This window comes from Mus pahari, chromosome 6 (assembly GCF_900095145.1).
Source record: "Mus pahari chromosome 6, PAHARI_EIJ_v1.1, whole genome shotgun sequence".
NCBI classification, from domain to species: Eukaryota; Metazoa; Chordata; class Mammalia; order Rodentia; family Muridae; genus Mus; species Mus pahari.
Window position 1 is genome coordinate 106,388,630 of NC_034595.1, and position 6,466 is coordinate 106,395,095.

Consider the following 6,466-nt stretch of genomic DNA (forward strand, 5'->3'; position numbering starts at 1 on the left):
ATTTCTATGGCCCAGCAGGAAGCGCCCAGGCCAGGGAGGGGAAAGTGTACAAACCACTCAAAGGCTGTTTCAAGAAGGAATGGGCTTCAAGGAAAGGCTGCAAGGTGCACAGAAGCTAACAAGAAGGGAAGGTATCAAGTGGGAAGGGAAGCCTCCTCAGTAGCAATCATGGAAAGGTGCCAGGTCTCAGAAGCCAACGTGGTGGCCAGCCCCCCCCCCCCCAGAGTTGTGGCTCTTGTTTAAGAGAGGGTAGTGCAGGACAAGAGGAAATAAGAGAGGTATTCAGCTGGTTTTGGAAAGGGAGTGAAAAAGTCATTGTGGCAGGAGTCGTATTAATTGAATGTGGCTGGACAAATAGGCATGACGGACCAGACCGAATGGCATGTCTTAAAGACATGAACATAAACCAGAAGGTGGTTAATTTGACAACCTTCCTGTCCCACCTGGCTATCCCTACCTCCCTACCCCCGCCGTCTAGAACCTGCTAGGCCACTCAGGCAGGCACTCCTTTCGGCCCTCCAGGGCTGGTCATTCAGGCAGGACACACCGCCCTCTGGCTTAGGGCACATGGCACAGGAGCCGACACCAGCAGGCCGGACCCAGAGGCCATCGAGGCCGATAGGCTGGCAGCGTCCCTGGAAGACCCTTGCGGGGTGTGTGCGGGGTGGGGTGGGGTGTGGAAAATCACGGGTCCTTTAAGCCGCTCGCGCACGCGCAGAGGGAAGGAGGGGCGGAGCGGAAAGAGCGGCACGCGCACGCCGCCCGTGCGCGGTGACGCGACGTGGGGTTTCCCGAGGCTGCGGGCAGGGGCCGCCGCGCCCATCCTGATGGCTGGAGGCGTCTGAGGGGCGGACGGCGACGGCGGCGGCGGTGGCGGGCGCGGGCGGCGAGGGCAGCGGGGCTGGGACTGGAACAGCCTCCACTCGGACGGACCAGCCTCGCTGACTCCTGCCCGCAGGCCGCGAGCGCGACGACCAGGCGGTGGCGTGGGCGCCAGACCGGGCGAGGGCGAGGTGAGCGCGGCTGGGGTCTGTGAGCTGAGCCTGCCCCGGGCTGGGCCAGGCCCTGCGGATCTTCTCGCTCACGGGTCATCGGCCGCCGGCTTCATCCTGCTCTTCAGGGTGGGGTGGGCGATCCCCGGTGTGCTGGGTGGGCGGCGGGGCTGGGGTCCCGGGGTCCCGGGGTGAGGGATGGGGCGGAGCCGCCTGGGCCGGGGCGCAGGCCGGGGCCGGGGTTTTAGGCTCAAGGCCGCATCCGGGGTGCGGGACCGCCGCGGGATCGGAGATGCGGCAGCCTGGGTGGAGGTCCCGGGTTCAAGGCCAGATCTGGGATGGGTTCTGGGTTCAAGGCTGGATCCCGGATGCGGGACCTGGTCTGTGGTCTTGGGTTCAAAGCCCGTGTCGGGATTCGGTTCCCAGACTCATGATCCTGGGGTCGAGGCTGTTGCGGGTGGTCTAGGGCCTGATGCCGGATCCCGGAGGTGGTCTTGAGTTTTAAGAAAGGGAACCGGATGCAGGGCTGGGGCTTGGGTCGTAGGTTCGAGCCTGGATGGGTTGTTAAGGTGGGGATGGCAGGCGCGCCGCAGGCGCTGCTTCTCGCGGCCGAGTCCCCGCGGGAACAAAAGCCGAGCTCTGCCCTCCGGACCGCGCCTTCCTGCGGGGCGTGGGACTCGACCAGGCGCGCAGGGAGCGGACACGGGGCGAGTCTCCTGGATTCGGCTATCACCCCTGTCGGGTGCGGGCCTACGGCTACCAAGCTTCCCAGCTTCCTTCGCTGCCGGTGTTCCTGGCCCCAGGCACCCGCAAATGAATGGGCGCCGCGTCCGGTCGCCGCGACAAGATGGCGATACCCGCCTTTGTCAGCCAGGACCGCGCCGTCCGCTGCCGGGGCTGAAAACAAAGGCCGGCTCTGGCGGCCGGTGCAGAGGAAAACGCGCCGGGCTCCTGGGTTCGCCTGATGCCACAGTGCTGGGAGGGGAACGTCCTGCCCAGAGCACTCAGAGGGTGGCCTAGCCTTTCTGTGTCTCCACAGCCTCGGGTTCCCCTGGGGAACTGCAGCTCGGCTTTTGACCTTTTGATACATTTGAACATTTTTTTTTCCGGGTTTTTTTAAACCACACGATTAGCATCCTGAAATAGCATCCCTATACGTGCTCAGCTCATCTTTAAAGAGGTTATATCAGAATTTTTATTTTGAGAGGAGAATTAGTGGGACTTAATTAAATTAATTAATTGTTTAGTGCATTGCTGTTTTTGCCTGAATGTATCTGTCTGTGTGTGTATGGGATGGTGTCAGATTCCCTGGAACTGGAGTTACAGTCATTAGCTGACTTGTGGGTGCTGGGAACAGAACTCAGACCCTTTGGAAGATCAGCCAATGCTCCAGCCCCGAATTAGTAGAATTTATAACTAAGTATATTAATGACACTTGTGCATGAATATTGAAATTTCATGTAATTTGTAGTGTTGGTTTGGTAGTAGTAGTACTTTGTATTGTTACGTTTAGATCTGATAGCAGCAATCAAGCCTTTTTGTGTGTGTAGTTAAGTAGCCTGTAAGATTTAACTAAGGTGTTAACTAAGGAAATATGTAGTCATTCTATCATGATGAGCAAATAAATGGCAGTGTTAATATTGTGAAAAGTTCCTTTTCACTTTGGAGACTAAATGTGGTCCTCAGAGAAACCATTAGTCAGTTTCTAAATCGGTTTTATTTGTTTGGGTTTTTTTGTTTTGTTTTTGGGTTTTTGTTTTGTTACATCTGAAGCTGTAGTGGTTTTGGTGGTGGGAGAAACAGCCTTTATTTGAAGATAAGGCTTTTAGTTTTCATGCTAAGATGTCTTCTGGATTCTTCTGGAAGGTATATTGCAAAAGGAAAATGTCTTCCACTGGGTGTTTGGCCAGGGGTGGAAATGTGAAGACAGGCTTTGAGCCTCTAGACAGCAGAACTAGGTTCTGGATTGATATGACTTAGGGAGAGGTACCTTTTTCACAGACCTATGCAGGAATGCAGTGCAACTGGGAAGGCCCTGATCTACACGGGAGAGGCTAGACTGTAGGTGTAGGGTTCTGCCTGCACTTACTTCACTTCCACAGTGTGCTGTCTTTCTTAGAAGGTGAGAGCCTGGAAAGTCAAAAGTAGGTTTTCTGAGGCTGTGTGCTCATACCTGCTGCCTGGTTCCTGGGTTTAGTGTCAGATGCTCAGTGGCAGGATTGTATTTTATTTATCTGGTGCCTCCTTAAAAGGATCTTTTTATGCAGGAGATTGAGCATGCAACTTTGACAGTGTCTTCCATGGATGAACTCATCCACTGGATACAGTTCTTATATATTATCTGAGCTGACATCAAAGCTGTTTGGAGTAGTGCAGAAGTGCCCCTTGAGCATACTTTTTTTTTTTTTTTTAAGATTTATTTATTTATTATATGTAAGTACACTGTAGCTGTCTCCAGACACGTCAGAAGAGGGAGTCAGATCTTGTTAAGGATGGTTGTGAGCCACCGTGTGGTTGCTGGGATTTGAACTCTGCACCTTTGGAAGAGCAGTTGGGTGGGTGCTCTTACCCACTGAGCCATCTCACCAGCCCTTGAGCACACTTTTGAAAAAAGGCTTTTCTTTGTTTGATAGCCTTAGTTATATCTGATTTGGGTGAAGGGGAGACCAGGTAAATTTCCTGAGATTTAGATGGTTGAAGAATAAACAAGATTTGGTAGGATAATCTCTAATCCCAGCACTCTGGACAACCTGGTCTACCTATATGAAGCTTTGTTTAAACCCTTCCTTTCCCTAAAGTCTGCATAATGGTGGTTTTGTCTCTTTTTTAATGAATTGAAACTTCACATCTGCTTGTGAGGATGATTTCCGAGATTATCCAGGTGCATTTCTATTGATCACTGGAGAAACAAGCTGACTTAGAGAAGATACTCTCTCAAAAGAAGTGGTACACAGAAGTACTGAAGCTTTATTAATTTAATTTAGCTAAAAAATACTGGGTTGTGGGCTGGAAAGATGGCTCAGCAGTTAAGACCACTGACTGCTCTGCCAGAGGTCCTGAGTTCAATTCCCAGCAACCACATGGTGGCTCACAACCATCTGTAATGAGATCAGATGCACTCTTCTAGTGTATGTCTGAAGACAGCTGCAGTGTACTCATATAAGTAAATCTTAAAAAAAAACAAAAACAAAAAAACACTGGGCTGGAGGTTCAGGTACTCAATGCCAACCAAGCCTGAGCACCCAGGTTAGATCCTTGGAGCCCCTCTGGGGAAAGGGAAAAATGCACTTCTGCAAGGCCTCCACCACTCATGCACAAACTTGCATTGCATAAGTATAATTTAAGAAAATCTGTTATCCATTGGTATTGTGGGAAAGTTAACAGCACTGAATGGAGCCTTGAGAAAGGTATGAGCAGTCTGCAGTCACCCGTGCTGACCGTGTGAGCCACAGCAGCTTTGTTTTAGACGTACAGGATCTGCAGTTATTAGTTTCCTCATTGGATTGTTTTTCTCTGCCCAACAGATTTGGCTCGTGTCAGTCACCAAATTGGATTAAATTCTTTATGTGGGCTTTGGTCTTAGCATTAGTGGATTGGTAGTAGATACTCCCGGTTTTATTATCTGGACTGACATATGGTGTGCTTCTGCCGCTTCCCTTTAGTTCTTAAAAGACCGTCTTGCCCAGGCTGTCCTAGTATTCACTATGTAGGCCAGGCTGGCCTGGAACCTCTCATGATCCTTCTTCCTCCATTTCCCAAATGCTAGGATTCAGGCATGAGCCATCATGCCCAGTTTTATGCCATATTAATTAAAAACTCCTTTTAGCATATGTCTCATAAGACATGGAACAAAACTTTAGAATTTTGGTGTTTTTTTTTTTAAATTAAATTTATTTATTTATTTATTTATTTAGTATTTTATGTGTATGGGTATTTTACCTGCATGTATATGTGTGCCCATGTGTGCTTGGTTCCTGTGGGGTCCTCTGCTAGAGGAACAAGTGCTCTTGACATCTGAGTTGGTTCTCCAGCTTATTTTCTTAATTTTAAAAGTTTAAATCTTTAATTTTTTCTTAATTCTTTTTTTTGGGGGTGGGGTGCCCTGAATGCTGGGACCACAGCTGGCATCTTCTTAATCTTAGTCTTGTTTTAAATTCTGATTTTAGGAGCTAGTGGTGTATACTTGTAATCTCAGCACTTGGGAAGTGGGGGCAGGATTAGGAGACGTTCAAGGTCATTAGCTACATAGTCATTGATACCAGACTGAGCTACATGAGATCCTATTTGAGTAATTTTTTATGTGATCTTAGCCTCTTTTTTTTTTTTTTCTCCTTAAGATTTATTTATTTTATGTATGTGAATACACTGTCACTCTCTTCAGACACACCAGAAGAGGGCATCAGATCCCATTAAGGATGGTTGTGAGCTGTGTGTGGTATTACTATTTGAGTAATTCCAGGTTTGCCTTTGGGTGTTTATTTTGTTTTAAAGACAGAGCTCTCAATGTTGCTCAGGCTAGTCTTCCAACTATTCAAGGCTCCCCATCCTTTAGTTTTTCCATTACATTCTTCCCAGAGCTGTTTGTTGTTATTTGTAGAAATTATGAAGTAGAAGCTCAATTAAGGGGTTGGTTTAGTGATCATTGAACAAGAGGAGAAAACATTTAAATTAAAACATACAAAACAAATGCTTAGTAGTGATGGGAAAATGGTCCTGTGATATTTGTATAGATGTATATTTGAAGAGAGCGTGTATCATGTTAACTGTTCTGAAATAGGAATGGGCACCGTGGCCCCGCCCCCCCCAGGTTTTCTCTGTATAACCTTGGCTGTCCTGGAACTCACTTTGTAGACCAAGCTGGCCTCGAACTCAGAAATCCGCCTGCCTCTGCCTCCCAAGTGCTGGGGTTAAAGGCATGCGCCACCATGCCCAGCTGCACCATGCCTTTTTAAAGTTTGGATCTTGTTGCATAACTCACATAAGAAATACAGACTTAGACATTGGAGTTTGTAACTGAGTAAGAGGGCTGCTGACTGCTCTTTGACCTCCTTGTACAGTACTGGCTTTAGGGAGCCATGTTGATCTCCTGATGCTGCTGTTGGCTTCCATGACAGAAACCCTTTTTCTTTTATAGAATATAGTTGCCTTCCTACCTCCCACAGGGTTTCTCTGTGTATCCCTGGCTGTCCTGGACCTCTAGATGGATAAAGCTGGCTTTGAATTTAGTGGTCCACCTGCCACTGCCTTACAAGTGTTGGGATTATAGACATGTGCTAAGACACCCGATCCCCCCAGCCCAGTTTACATTTTCTTTGTCTTGGGGGTGGTGTTTTCAAGACAGAGTTTGTAGACGTGTAGCCTTGTCTGTCTTGGGACTTGGTCTATAGACCAGGCTGGCTTTGGACTCAATATGTTTAATTATGTTGCTGTTTTTTTTTGTTTGTTTGTTTTTTCCCGAGACAGGGTTTCTCTGT

The 6,466-nt window shown here is 48.6% G+C and overlaps 1 protein-coding gene across 1 annotated transcript in view; it reads left to right on the forward strand.

Moving 5' to 3' along the window:
- Positions 1 to 930: 930 nt before the first annotated feature.
- Positions 931 to 6,466, forward strand: part of Gnb1 (G protein subunit beta 1) — a 69,742-nt gene continuing 64,206 nt past the window's right edge. Inside the window, exon 1 of the mRNA XM_021201231.2 lies at positions 931 to 1,013. The gene's annotated coding sequence lies outside the window, so the exon portion shown is untranslated. The remainder of the gene's footprint in view (positions 1,014 to 6,466) is intronic.